Source organism: Vigna umbellata, chromosome 9 (genome assembly GCF_029865625.1).
Source record: "Vigna umbellata cultivar VRB3 chromosome 9, Vumbellata_1.0, whole genome shotgun sequence".
NCBI lineage: Eukaryota > Viridiplantae > Streptophyta > Magnoliopsida > Fabales > Fabaceae > Vigna > Vigna umbellata.
Genome location: NC_142173.1, coordinates 49289976 through 49299533, shown reverse-complemented (window position 1 = coordinate 49299533; position 9558 = coordinate 49289976). Strand labels below are relative to the sequence as shown.

Here is a 9558-nt window from a genome sequence, read left to right as displayed (position 1 = left end):
ATAAATGAAAGGTTTGAACACTTAAATTGAAAGTTAAACATTTTCATGTGAAAAAAAAATACAATAAATAAAATATTAAACAAAAATAGAAATATTCAAATATGAAACATAAAAATATTTAATTAACATATATCATTTGAATATAATTACAAAAAAATTATAGTAACAGGAAATAAGGATAGCAAAAATACATCTACTTGAAATATCCGTAGATAAAATCGACGGATAGTTGGTACCCATTGATATTTATTATATTTGAATAGTGAGATTAGGTATTTTAATATTATTTTTATCTTATTTCTATGTTTTATCTTTAGTTAGTTGACCTTAACCTATATTTGTTTTATTATAATAGAGTACATATGTGTATATTAGAAGGAGATTATTATTAGCTTTTCATTATATTCAACATAGTTCATTTATGTCTGCATGATAAAACTCTCAAGATCACTTGGATAAAATTAAATGTCATTGGACTTACTTACCACATAAGAACTTGTCAACAAGTTTCCAAGTTGTTGATTCTTTGGAATGGAATATGTTCCTCTTGGATTTACTTAATTACGTTTTCTAATATTTTTCAGCTTGAACAACAGGAGCCACTAAAGAAATAGGACACAATGATATTCAATGAACCTGCAAAGAAAACAAATTTCTCATCCGAGATGAAAGAAACAAAATATGAATATGCAACAACTTAGGGCTTCTCCATAGAAATTGTCTCAATAAAACCTGAAATACAAAACAATTATACTTCTGGGTCTGTTCAATTTAACTCCAACAATGCTTTTAAGTCCATTAGAAAACAAGGAAAATCAGAAGATGGGTACAATTGGAGGAAGTATGGAGAGAAACAAGTGAAAGGAAGTGAGAATCCACACAATTATTACAAGTGCACATATCCAAATTGTCCAACAAAGAAGAAAGTTGAAAGGTCTTTGGAGGAACGTGTTACTGAAATAGTATACAGGGGAAGTCACACTCATCCTAAGCCACATAATAGAAAAAATGGCTCTCAATTAATGGATCAAACTTTTTTCATCCTGCACCATCTCTGGGATTTCATATCAGTCTATGGTAGAGGAAGACTTTGAGCAAACATCACAAACTAGTTTCTTTGGAGGTGTTGATGATGATGACTTTGGTCCTTAGGCCAAAAGATGGCAAGATAAGCAAATGACAGATACATCACTGAAATAAACCTTTATTATTGGAAAGAAATTACATGATGAGTTTGATTTTAGTGTGACTTGTTGGAAGTCTCACATCGACTAGAGATAAGGCGAATTTAAAGTATATAAGTGGGCGCAAACCTTACCTTACAAGCCAGTTTTGTGGAGTTGAGTTAAGCTTAAAGTTCACTCCTTAACTTGGTATCTAGAGCTTTTTTTCTTACGGGACCTTAGAATGGATTCTGAAACAAGTTTTTCCCAAGCAACTCTTCAAATTTTCAATAGGGAAAACTATGATCTTTGGGCTATTAAAATGGAGGCTTACCTAGAAGCTTTAGATCTTTGGGAAGCAGTAGAAGAAGATTATGAAATCCTTCCGCTGCCTGACAATCCCACTGTGGCCCAGATGAAAAATCATAAGGAGAAGAAAACCCGAACAAAAAAAACAAACTCATGTCTTTATGTTGGCATCTCTACAACCATCTTTACTAGGATCATGACTCTTAAATCAGCAAAAGAAATTTGCGATTATCTGAAGAGAGAATATACTAGAGATGAAAAAATTCGAAGCATGCAAGTGCTTAACTTGATGAGAGAATTTCAACTTCAAAGGATGAAAGAGTCTGACACAATCAAGGAGTATTCAAATAAATTTTTGGGTATTGCCAACAAGATAAAATTATAAGGAAGTAATTTCGCAGATTCCAGAATTGTTGATAAAATTTTGGTGACCGTACCAGAAAGGTATGAAGCATCTTCTTTGGAAAATACAAAGGATATTTCTAAAATCACTCTTGTTGAAGTGATACATGTCTTCCAAGCCCAAGAGCAACATAGATTGATGAAGGAAGATTGTGCTACTGAAGGTGCTCGCTCTTCTAGCCAAAAGCCAACAAGCAAAAAACTATAAGAAGAATCATCCAGTCAACAATCAAAGCAGTGCAAATAATTACAACAAAGGAAAGGGTGAAAAGAAAAGTTACCCTCCTTGTCAACACTATGCCAAAATGGGTCTCCATTCATATGTTGGAGGAGCCCAGATGCCAAATGCATAAAGTGCATTCAAATGGGACATGAAGTTGTCATATGCATGAGCAAAAATCAATCACAAGAGCAAGAAGCTAAAGTTGTTGAATAGGAGGAGGAGGAAGATCAATTATTTGTGGCCACCTGTTTTGATAGAAGTAAAGAAAATGAAAGTTGGGTGATTGATAGTGGTTGCACAAACCATATGACCTATGACAAGGAGCTTTTTGAAAGATTTAAAGCCAACCAACATCACCAAAGTCAAAATAGGCAATTATGATTATATTTCAGTCAAAGGAAAGGGAAATGGTACAATAACAAGTTGCTCAGGTATAAAGTTAATTTTCGATGTCATTTTTGTACCAGAAATTCAACAAAACCTAATGAGTGTTGGCCGATTGATTGAAAGAGGCTTCAAAGTCGCTTTTGAAGACAATTTTTATTAGATTAAAGACGCACCCAGTCAAGAAATGTTCAAAATCAAAATGAAAGGAAAACGTTTTGCTCTAAATCCATTGGAGGAAGAGCAAGCTGCCTTTCCTGTCAAGGAGAACATCACAGAAGTTTGGCACAAGAGGTGTGGGCATTATCATCACCAAGGGTTGCTGAAAATGTAGTCTAAGAAAATGACAATTGATTTTCAAGAACTTGATGATCAAATACCAACATGCAAGACATTTCAATTTGGAAATCAAAAAAGAAATTCATTCCTAAAGCCAACATGGAGAGCCACTCACAAATTGCAGCTCATCCACACGGATGTTTCAGGCCCTCACAAAATGCCTTCCTTAAAAGGTAGTCTTTATTTTAATACCTTTATTGATGACTTCACCATAATGAGTTGGATTTTTTTTCTTGAAGTTTAAATCAGAAGTAGCTCAAGTTTTTTGGAAGTTTAAGACAAGAGTTGAGAATGAAAGCAACTGTAAAATTTAGATTGTAAGATCTGATAATGAGAAGGAGTATACTTCAACAGAATTTGATAGGTTTTATGAAGATTCAGGCATAAAGCATCAACTTACATCCGCTTACACACCTCGATAAAATGGAGTTAGTCAAAGGAGAAATAGATACATCATGGGGATGTCAAGATGCATGTTGCATGAGAAGAATTTGCCAAAAACGTTTTGGGCAAAGGTAGCAAATACAATTGTGTTTCTTCAAAATAGGCTTCCAACAAAGGCAATGAGAGAAATGACACTATTTGAGGCATGATATGGTTATAAACCATTCTAAAATTTCTTAAAGTATTTGGTTGTTTGTATTTCACTCATGTTCAACAGAGTAAGCGTGACAAGCTTGATAAGAGAGCTTCACCAAGCATTTTTATAGGCTACAGTTCGGTCAGTAAAGCCTATAAAATTTTCAAGCCACAAACTAGAAATATTATTGTCACCATGGATGTTTACTTCATGGAGAATGAAGAGTTGAACCTGGATGATGCAGAAAAGAAGGGTCAGAACATGGCAGAACTGAAACTCAAGTTTTCTAGTTCAAGCATTGAAGAAGAAGAAGATGACTGACAAAATCAAACAATGGATGATGCTTATGTGAGAGGAACAAGGTTGCTCTCAAATGTTTATGAAAGGTGCAATATTGCCTTATGTGAACCTGCTAACTATAAAAAAAACAAAAAAGGATCAAAGGTGGATAAATGAAATGGAGGAGGATTTGTCAATGATAGAGAAAAACAAAACTTAGATCCTAGTGGATAGGCCTCATGACAGGAAGGTAATTGGAGTCAAGTGGGTGTTTAAAATGAAACTTAATGTTGATGGCTCAATCAACAAACACCAAGCTAGACTGGTGGTTAAAGGGATGCCCAAATCTTTGGTGTTGATTATTCTGACACTTTTGCTCATGTTGCTAGATTGGACACAATCAGGTTACTCCTTGCAATAGCTACACAAAAGAGCTGGAAAGTGTTTCAGTTGGATGTAAAATCAGCCTTCCTAAATGGTATCCTACAGGAAGAAATTTATGTTGAGCAGCCCTAAGGATTTGTGAAGGAAAGTGAGGGAGATAAAGTATATCTTCTCAAGAAAGCCCTTTATGGTCTAAAACAAGCTCCAAGAGCTTGGTATAACAAAATTAATGAATATTTGCTTAATTTTGAATTTGAGGAAAGTCTATCAGAAACAACCTTGTATGTCAAGCACAATGACACTGATTGTTTCATTGTATATTGATGACCTACTAGTTATAGGAAACAATATAGAGCATATTCAAAACTTCAAACAGGAGATGATGAAGGTGTTTGAAATGACAGATCTTGGAGTTATATCCTACTTCCTTGGCATGGAGATCAAGCAAGGGCAAGGTACAATTTTCATATGTGAGAAAAAGTATGCAAAGGAAATACTAAAGAAATTTCAACTGGAAGAATGCAAGGCAATAAGCACTCCAATGAATCAAAAGGAGAAGCTGCACAAAGAAGATGGTGCTAACAAAGTTGATGAAGGATATTTCAGAAGCTTTATTGGTTGTTTAATGTACCTCACGACAACAAGGCCTGATACTTTAAATGTTGGAAGTATTCTGTCTCGATTCATGCATTGTGCAAGTGAATTGCATCTCAAGATTGCCAAAAGAGTGATTCGGTATGTGAAGGGTACAAGTGATTTTGGTGTTAAGTTCACATGGAGCAAAGAATTTAAGTTGGCAGGTTTCTCTGATAGTGACTGTGGAGGTTTTATGGATTATATGAAAAGTACTTCAGGCTATTGTTTTACTCTTGGATCAACTGTTTTCTCTTGGAGCTCAAAGAAGCAAGAAATTGTGGCTGAATCCATTGTAGAAGCTGAGTTTATTGCAACTACAGCTACAGTCAATCAAGCTTTATGGTTAAGAAAGATTTTAATGGATTTAAGTCTGGAGCAAAAAGAAAGTACCAAGATTTTTGTTCACAACTGTTATCGCTATTTCCCATAATCATGTATTTCATGGGAAAACTAAGAATTTCAACATCAAGTTTTTTTTTAAGAGAAGTGCAGAAAAATGAATTTGTGACTTTGATTTATTTCAAGTCTGAAAACCACTTTTAGATAGCAAGTTCGAGCTTCTAAGGAAAAAAGTTGGTGTTTGCAGCTCCTAAAGCAAGGAGAGTATTAAAAATTGCTTCAGCACTGAACTATGTCCACCTTTTAATTTTTTTTATTTTTTTATATTTTTTTTCATAGTTTTAAGGAATCAGTTTAGGTTTGTTATTTTTTATTCCTGCATTTTATTTAATGGTTTAATTCTAGGAACACATTGTTAATGGGTAGTTATTTTTAAATTTTATAAATTGTAATATTTCCTGATTCAATAAAATAAGTTTTCATTGTTCTCCTTCCATATATTCCTTCAAATTTTCCCTTTCCTTTATGTTCATTTTTGTTCCCGGTTAAAATTCTGTTTTTTTATAAACACCAACAATTGATATCAAAGCTATGGTTAGAGCCTATCCTAATGATATTTGTTGTTTGTTGGACATATTGTTCCACCCATTATCGGGCCACTATTAGACCATCCAATAATGTCCAGTCCCACGCTCGATATGCATATACCTCGGCGTGAGGGGGTGTGTTGGAAGTCCCACGTCGGCTAGAGATAAGGCTAATTTAAAGTATATAAGTGAATGCAAACCTCACCTTACAAGCTAATTTTATAGGACTGAGATGGGTACAGTTGGAGGAAGTATGCAGAGAAACAAGTGAAAGGAAGTCACAATCCACACAGTTATTACAAGTTCAATTATCCAAATTGTCCAACAAAGAAGAAAGTTGCAAGGTCTTTGGAGGAACGTGTTACTGAAATAGTATACAGGGGAAGTCACAATCATCCTAAGCCACATAATAGAAAAAATGGCTCTCAATTAATGGATCAAACTTTTTCATCCTGCACCATCTCAAAGGAAACCCAAACCCAAGGTATTTCCATTTTTGAGATTGTACTAGAAAATTTAACTGGCATACAATGTTATTGGAAACATTTTTAAATTGTCAATCAATCATAAATTATCCATGTACAAATTTGAAGTAATTATCATAAAGGCCAACAAACATATCATATCTGATGATCAATCATACTCTCTGGGGCATTTCAATCAAACCCTTCATAGAATTGATCTTCCTTTATGAAAACTATAATATTTGTGTTTAAATGATTATTCTGCCAAGTGAATTTGAAGTAGAACTGAAGAAAACAAACGACACCCTTTTCCTGTATGCCTTTTTTAGTGTCGCAATTTCATTATTACCACCCCATAAGGCCATGACTTACTCAAAACATTCTTTCTGCAGGAGTTACTACAAATGCGTTGCCCCAGGTTGTCCAGTGAGAAAACAAGTTGAGAGAGTTGCAAATGACATGAATGTTGTGCTAACAACCTATGAAGGAAAACATAACCATGATATTCCTTTAGGACGAGGAAATGCAAGCTATTATAGAGCTTCTCTAAACAACAACACCAGCAATGTAACAGCACCTGCCCCAATATTATTCTAACTCAGCAAGCTTCATCAATTCATTCCCTGACACAAAGCTCTCCGCATCTACAAGTCAAGAAGCTGTTCTAATGGACACGTTGCTCAGCCCTGGAAGCCTAGGATTTTCGTCTAATGATTCATTCCTTCAGTCTCTTTTCAAAGAACTTCTAAATTTGGAAGTGGAACACTTGAACCTTACACGTGATAATATTGCTGATATAGTGTTTGTGTATAGCATATAGAAATAGAATAAGAAAATCACGGGAATCTACTAATTTAGTGTACTGAGATTAGAGACTGGAACTGCAGTAAAGCTTGACAAAAGTTAAGCCTTATTTAACTTTCAATTTAGTAATAGGAGACACAGAAAACTTGTTGACTTTCAATTCCATTATTTTTTTGTTCACTACGTTCATTTACTTTCTAAAGTTTATGCTAGTCTTGGCAATTTCTACTCTGGTATGCAAATGTCTACTGCTATTACGTCCCAGTAATTTTTGTGTTTCTATAACTTTTCGATCAAAGTTATGTTTTTGTTCAAATTACGAAGAATTCAGCTGCTTCTGATCTATTCAGGAATAGGCTATTGGAGTCTAAGGATGAAGAAAATTTGAGAAAGAACAATAAATTGAAAACTATCAACATCATCACCACACTGTATACTGGGAAAAAAGCAATTTGTATTACAATCTCATATTATTACAACATTTGCAAAGACTTAAAAAGAAAGAGAGAATATAAACATAAAAAACATTAGGAGCAAATCTATACAAGAAAACTCACTGCTTTAACCTTAAAGCAATATATTTATTCATCTTTTTCCATTTAGGTTTCTCATTTCTATTCAACGTAGGATTTACCCTTACACTTGAATTACTAACCTTTGCAACACTTGAATTACGAACCATACCATTGCAACAAACGCAAAGACTTTAAAAGGAAAACGGATTCTAAATTTTATACTCAATAGAAAGTTTTTTACTTATATTCAGTGATAGAAGAAAATTTTAACTATTAAGGGTACTTATGTATAAGTTTTTGTTGACAGTTTGTATCCTAAAATAATAGCTGATAGTGATAGACATCAGAAGGCAAAATAGGAGAAGGCAATGGCTGCAGTGTAAATATGCTGTCAGCAGTTTTCCTCATTCTATTTGTTATTGGAACAGCTGATGTTGATGACAACAAGAGATATGCTACAACCTGAAACCAAAAAGTTTTCTAACATTTCATAATGAAGCAAAATACCACTGAGAAACTTATTTTTAATTGCAAAACAAAATCATAGTATTATTATAGGTTTAATACCTCTTTTGGTCCCTTGAAAGGGGGCAAATGTTCAATTGCGTCCTATGTTTTTTTCGAAGTTCAATGTGTTCGCGACTTATGAAAAAAATATGCAATTAAGTCATTTTTGGTAACGGCGTTAATTTTTTAACGGGCCAGCTGTCAATACCCAATTTCGTCCGGGTAAATAAAATTCATCACAAAAATAAATAATAAAAACATAAAAAAAAAAAAATGAAAAATGAAAAATACTATTTATTTTACTTTTCGCACCCCAAAGTTTCTTTTAAACATTTAACCCAATGGCCCAAAATAATCTCTTACTTTTTTACTTCTTCACCACCCTTTTTCTCTTATCACACTCCACTCTCCACATCATCATCCACATCACCCTCCACATCATCTACCTTTATCATTTATTTTTTCCACATCATTTCCATATTAATTTTATATATCAACTTTTCTAATTATTCCACTTACATTTTTTTATTATATCTTCTCCATCAATATTTTTTATTATCCATTTTTTCTCCACCTTATTTCTCCACCCACTTTTTATATTATTTCTTTCACTTATTTTCCACATTAACTTTTACTATTCACTATATTTTATTTCACCTAATTTCTCCATCAACTTTTTATATTATTTCTTTCACTTAATTTCCACACCTAATTTCTCCACCCACTTTTTATATTATTTCTTTCACTTATTTTCCACATTAACTTTTACTATTTACTATATTTTATTTCACCTACTTTCTCCACCAACTTTTTTATATTATTTCTTTCACTTAATTTCCACACCTAATTTCTCCACCAACTTTTTATATTATTTCTTTCACTTAATTTCCACACCTAATTTCTCCACCAACTTTTTATATTATTTCTTTCATTTATTTTCCACATTAACTTTTACTATTTACTATATTTTATTTCACCTACTTTCTCCACCAACTTTTTATATTATTTCTTTCACTTATTTTCCACATTAACTTTTTCTATTCATCTTTTTTTTAATTATATTTTATTTCATCTAAATTTTCCACCAACTTATTATATTATTTTTATTCATCAACTTTCTTCATCCTTAACTCTATAAATACCCACATTTTCTTCACACATAATTTACATAAGATCTATCTCTTTTCTCTCAAAATATCTCCATTCCATCCCAAAACTCTACTTCATTTCTCTCTCACATTTTACTATTTCCTAATCTCTCTATACATAATAAATCCCATACCCCATTTCTACCATAAAGTTATCTTCTTCATCTTCCATCTACCTCTTCTCACAACTTATTACAAGCAAAGTCTTGCTTCATCTTTCAAATCTTCAACAAGGTACACATTTTCTTTTCATTCTATTTATATTCATTTTGATCATTTTTTTAGTTTATAAATTTATCCTATTTTCTACCACAATTTTATCCTATGCTTTTTGATATTTTTATGTCATAGATATTTCAATTCACCTCTCTTCTTAATAAAAAAATATATAAAAAAAATATAAAACTTTAAAAAACATGTAATGATATAAATATCGGTGTGAGTACTCGTGCGATCGTACGCATCAGCCTAGTACTCATTACCCAAAATATAAAA

At 32.8% G+C, this 9558-nt stretch overlaps 1 pseudogene; it reads left to right on the top strand.

Annotated features, from left to right (window-relative positions):
- Positions 1-620: 620 nt before the first annotated feature.
- On the top strand, positions 621-1200 carry LOC148193754 (putative WRKY transcription factor 33; annotated as a pseudogene).
- Positions 1201-9558: the final 8358 nt, after the last annotated feature.